General features: G+C 35.0%; 2 pseudogenes; both read right to left on the bottom strand.

Moving 5' to 3' along the window:
- LOC147921102 (uncharacterized) lies at window positions 1-1,298 on the bottom strand (annotated as a pseudogene).
- A 1,657-nt stretch (window positions 1,299-2,955) lies between these two features.
- LOC147921101 (F-box protein At2g35280 pseudogene) lies at window positions 2,956-3,602 on the bottom strand (annotated as a pseudogene).
- Between the last annotated feature and the right edge of the window lie 2,695 nt (window positions 3,603-6,297).

The raw sequence follows: 6,297 nt of genomic DNA, 5'->3' as shown, positions 1-6,297 counted from the left end.
CTATATCCTTTGGTGTAGGCTTTTATGATCTTCTGGCAGCCATAGAAGTATGTGTGCATGAGGCAGTCCTCTCTTTTGAAATTCGATAGTGTAGACAACTGTTTATACAACAATATTTGAAATTGTTTGAACAAATTATTTGATAGATATGTAAGTATAATAATTTATTTTGTCTAACCTGCAACTGGTCGAGGGAAAAAGAGACCTTTTTTGAAGTTGCGTAACAGCTTATCTAGTTTTGTTTTGAACACTCTGCATTCTATGCTAGGCCTGTCATTTGATGCATCGTTTCCATAAGTCTTCAAGTGTTCAGTGATTTCTTCCTACTTTGGGTTTGTTGTCATTGTGATAAACAAATCAGGGTTTCTATACCATCGACATATAGCCATTGCATCATGATATTTTTCAATCATGTAGCGTGGACTGCCTGTATAGCTTGCTGGTAATATTACTCTTTTTCCAATTGACTTGGCATCTGTGTCACCCCTTGAAACAGCATCTTTGACATTGTTGTATAGATCAGCCCTCAGTTTTTTCTGATTCAGTCGATACCACCGTAATCTTTCTTGCTCAATTGTCATATATGCATCAACTATATATTGGTGCAGCAAATGCTTTGATCTTACAATCGTCATGCCTTCTGTCAGTCTTGTTTGAATTTGGTAGGCGTAATATTCTCTCTTAGTGATGTAAGCTCTTTTTCTTGTATTTTCCTCACTTTTGACAAGGGGGATTGCTTCATGATATCCTGTTTCCCCATATGGGAACAAAAGTGGATATTGTAGAGTCATGTACAAAGGGCGTAGATCGCTTATCTTTTGAAGCCCAGTTGACTTATGATGGACTATCACATCTCTTTCCCCAATTTCAGTTGTAAAATCTCCCACAATTAACCCAGCTATTTCATCGGTTGTTGGCATATAATATTTTTTTCCTCGCTTCTTCTGCGCTATTAGCTTGATTCTAAACTCTGGACAATCATCAGCTTCATATATGTCCCTTGCCTTCCTGAAAACTTTTGCCAAACAATTGAATTGATCCACTGTGGTGATAAGGTCTTTGACTATTTTCTCGTCTAACTCTTTAGCCTTTGTGATCCTACTTACAGCTGAAATTTTGTTCTAGACCTCGTTAGCTGTATCAAAGATGTATAGTTGTAAGAACTTTGGATTTTTCCCTTCTTCTGGTACTAACGATCCTATCTTGTGATGATTCTGACCAAGAATCCTAAAAGTGAATGGGCCACCTTTGTGCATGATAGATTTATCTATTTGCGCACCCATTGACGTGAAGGCAAGAATAGAATTATAGGTTCTTATATTCTGCTGGTAGTGATGCGACGTTGTTAACAGCTTTTCCAACGTTGCTGGTGGTTGTGGCTCAGCAGGTAACTTTACTCGGCCTTGTTGACAGCACATTGTATATAATGGAACACTGTTTGGTCCTTTGGTTCCCATTCTTTCCTCTTTCCACACTAAAGCTTCACAAAATGGGCATTGTAGCAATCCATCTTCTCCATTTGTTTTAGTTGTTGATGATGTCTGGCCCTTCTCTTTCTTGTTTCCTATGATTTTATTCAAGAGTTTGTTAGTATTGGGTTACAATGTTTTTGCCATTAGAACATATTAGTTAGATTCTGAGGCGAGGAATATTGTTTTCACCTATATGAAGATTACTTGTTAGGTAAGCATGTTTTCATCATTATTGATAAGCAAATTACCTTTCTGCTTATTAGTTCTTCTTTTAGCCAATAATATTGCCTGACGAATTTGCCGTGCTTTTCTTTGTTCAACTGCAATTATACAATGTTAGTATAATTTCATTAGGTAAATAAATTTGCCCTCAATCAATAACTTATTTTTATGCTTTCGTTTACCTCGACGTGCGAAGATGCTTGATTTATAATCTGTACTTTGCAGTGGATTACCTATAACTGTTTTAAAGGAATTAATTTTAGTAGATTGTTGTTCTTCTTTGATTGGCGTGATCATAAGTGCATGATCTAATATATGATAACGATTGAGAAATGGTGAACTTACTTTGAGTTTGTTAGATGCGTCCAGCTTCTTCATGATTCTTTGTTTTCCTTTTTTTGGTTGTTTGAGTTGAAGTTTGTGAGATGGGTTTTCTCTTTCCTGGTGTTCTTTGCTTCATAACTTTTTAGTTTGTATACTTCTTTTTTTAAGATTGCATCACAATCTTCTTGTTATATTTTGTGAGATTGTAGTTTTAAGTGATGATTGTATAGTGAGAGGTTTTCTATTCGGCTTCTTATATTTAACTAAATAGGAGTTTCATTGTTCACACCATTTCTATTAATTATCATTATATTGTATCTTATTTATTGCTTTAGTGAGTGGGTATATTATTAATATTGCATGATCATGTGTTATACATTTTTACATTATGGACGTGAGTGTCATTGCATGGGTGTTACGTATATGAGCATCATTGCTTGAGTGTTTTTTGTATTTCCTTGGTAAATATTTTTACACTAAGAGGAAGTTACATTTTGAAATGGATCTTTTGGATACTTTGATATAGTAACTGTATTGGGGTATGTTTGTTTTATAATGGAATTAGCTTACAGTTTGCAAATTATTCAGTTTGTTTACTGTTTTTCTAATAGTGTAATAGCATACTGTTTGTAAATAATTTAAGTTTTTTTTGACAAATGATCATAGGTTTTTTGGTGTGGCTTTTTGGTAACTCCCAAGAGTAAATCTCGCCATTTCCAGGTTCTTAACAATTGTTTGGGAAGTAAATATATGTGCAATTAATATATGTAAGAGCTGAAATTTTTTTGATTATGAGAATTTCTTACAACTTTAAAAGCTGGAAACATGAAAGAAAAAGATAAAACGAAAACGACTTTGCTTTGAGACACAGCTCTATAAGCATTTTAGGGAATTTAAAAAAAAACTGATTTTCAACTCTTTAGATGCCAAGTTTAAGTTATATCATGAAGATAAACTTATACATTTGCTTGTAGTAGAAACACTTTCCACATATGGTGTCCATGTCATTGAGGTGACAAAAAGTTGATGTTGGTTTCATGTGTCGAAGTGATGTCAAATAATAGCTCTTCCTGGCCACTTTAATCCCATGTAGTGAGATATTGATCTTTTTCCAGCAATTGTTAACCAGAGTTGTGTCTTCAGTCCATTTAAGCTGGTTGAGATATTTTTTACTTTCAACGACTCTGCCTCAAGAGAGTAGTATAATGGCATACAAATAGATGGCTTCTAGCTTCCCTGCATTAGCTGAGACATCCAAATGGTGGAGTCCTGTGACAGAGTCAGTGAGGAGGAAGTACCTGATGATATCTTTGATGTAGTGAGCATCAGGATTGTTTTCTGCAAGGGTTTTTTTCATGAGCGGAAGGTATTGGATTGATAGTAGTGGTTTCTTCACCAGTGGAGCGAGGTTGAGTTTTTGGAGGACACGTTCGTCATCAGCGGATGCGCCTAATTCTTTGCAAGAGAGGATGTAGTTAATGTAATCGTCATTGGATGCAGCGGCGACTTTTGAGACGATTATGCCCAACAGATCTTGAGGGAGTGATTCCAATCGACTGATATCTACTTTCCTTGGATCCATTTGTAAACAGAAGTATTGTTAATTTTAATGTGTGATTTGTGTTTATTTTCAATCGTTTAAATATATGAATGAGATGTGATGGATGTTTTATCTCCTCGCCATTTGGATTAATATCCTTAAATATGATTCTTAGTGGAGTATTTATTTCACATATGTAATTGTCCACGTTCACCAGTATTTTAACTTCAATTATAGTGATCTTTCAGTGATAACCATCTAACTAGAACTTTATGGTTACCCCATCTCAGAACAAACTCGCTCAGCATATACTCAGCATGCTTCTTCCTTATAGAAGGCAAGACCTATCCCACAACAATATGCTCAAATCAAAAAGAAATTGCAGAGAGAAAAAAAATTGTAAGAGGCATGAAAATGGAGGAGATGACATTATATAGGACTTCAACTTGCACGAATTTAAGAAAAAGTAGTGGGACTTCAATTGAAAGAGTGAGCATTGAAAGACTTGAAATATCGTTTTAGATGAAGACGTTACGATGATGATGGAAATCAGGGAAGACAGTGAAAGGGTGTGGAGGATTGGCGAGGGACGCTTCAGGTCGCACAATGGCGAATGGCGGAGTGGAGCTTCCAGGAAAAGGGTTTTATTTCCACAGCATAAAAAAAACATGTATTATTAATGGATTGGACTTTCAAAGAAATATGAAACTGAACTTGTAAAAGAATATAAAACAATGAAATCGGAATTACTTAGTGGGTCGGAAAATTGAGTTTATTATTAAACTAAGGGAGTTGCTGACGTGGCAGCATCAGAAATGAGAAAAGTTAATTTTATCTATATAAATTACTGTACTTATTAACAAAGGGAGTTATTTGAAACTCATTTTTAGATTACCACGTGGCAAAGGCAAAAACTCTATTCTAAAAAATCTATAATCCCATTATTATCGCCTAACATGTCTATTCTTCTTCCTCTTATTTTTCTTAATCATCGTCCCTTGAGTTAACAATCCACTTTAAAGAATCACTTAATCTTCCCATCAGTTAATCTAACTCTCTTTTTCAATGCTACCTCTCCAATCGGACTGTCCATCCGATCAACGGCGGCTAAATTTTGTCTCCACAAAAAATGAACCGTCGCCACCAGAGGCCCATCAATGGTTTCCAAATTCCGTCGCCACCAGAGCCGTCAATGGTTTTCCAATTGTTGTGTAAAAACATAGAGAAACTGAACGAAGAAAGGGGCATACTCATGCAAAACTAAAATAATAAATCGATAGGCAAGCTAGCGGAACGAAGAAGGTGACAGAGATCAGAGATGTCTATGTCCTATTCCTCCATGTAAGTAACGTAATATCCGACAATTATTATCTAAAATCTGGATTCTCTTGGTAGGACATCTCTCCTTAATTCTGCTTTCTAGGGTTTCTTTGTTTTTGTTATCTGTGCAACGTTTTCTGTAATAGATGTGTGTCTTATTGGATTTGGATCTTAGAACCCGAATCTTAATTAGAAAATCTTAAAAAAAAAAGTCATGACTTCTTCTTCGTCTACTATGTTTGCAATTGATATATGGCTCTCTTAAATGGCCACAAGAACAAGATCATGAAGCTTTGGTAATTACAATACATATATGCACTTCAGAACTTGCTCTCCTCTTCTCAACGATTGCCACTGAACTAATGGATGGTGAGTGTGTGTCTCCTGATTGTTTTCTGCTTCATATATATATATATATATATATATATATATATATATATTGGTTTTCACTTTCCTTTTTTTTCTTTGATATAATCATTATGCAAGTTTAAATTATATATAACATGCATTTTAAAAATAGACCTTAAGAAGGTTTTTGATACAAGAACACTACCTCAAATAGTAGATAGTAATATTGGATCATGAATTCTGAACTTTCAGTGGTAATTTACAGCTTAACTCCCTTCTCTCTTTTGTAGAAACTTTGAATAAATATATTTCAGTAACAATTCTTTCTAGCAGATGCATTTGCGGTTGATCCACTTTATCATTAGACTTTGTCACACTTTTTGTAGGTGAGTCAAAATAGTATGGTACTTAAAGTTTGTTCCTTACAAGAATACTATGCATTTTCTTTGAAGAAGAGGAAGTAGGCAAGGGGAGAGCGCCATGAAGACTATGCATAGTATTTTCTGTGCATATTTAAGAGCCATGAAAACTAAGTTGGAGATGAAAAGATTGGCATTTGATTTGGAAGAGGATATTTCAGTTTGCTACCGATCCATTCAACTCGATCGGGTCAATCTTTCTTAATTCTCCCATCCACATTATTCTGAATTTTTTCTAGGTAATCTCATATTACGGTGTACAACTTCCCATTTTCTATAATTTTCAGTTGTATTTATACTAACGAAATTGATGTATGCGTGTATACAAACAAGGTCATCAAGTGAAGAAAGAAAGCGCTGCTACCCTCCAAACCTGTGATTTGGAAGAGAATATCCAAAAAGTATGGAAAAGCAAAACATGCATACAACTCCTACTAATTATTGCCTCGAAGGTATATTCAAATCTTCTTTGAAACGGTCAAGTCAAGCAGGGTTTAACCAAGGTGATTAAGATTATAGATTTGACCCTCGCCTTCCTAACACTTCTAATTAACTTCTTTATTTTTTCAGACCATGGTTAATGCAAAGAGAAAAAGTATCCACTCACTCGAAATCTTGAAATGATTTTTCTGGGTACAAGTTTCAAGCCATA

Source organism: Camelina sativa, chromosome 19 (genome assembly GCF_030686135.1).
Source record: "Camelina sativa cultivar CO46 ecotype springtype chromosome 19, ASM3068613v1".
Taxonomy (NCBI): Eukaryota; Viridiplantae; Streptophyta; class Magnoliopsida; order Brassicales; family Brassicaceae; genus Camelina; species Camelina sativa.
Note: the sequence above shows the minus strand (reverse complement) of the source record. Positions and strands in the feature narration are given on the sequence as shown.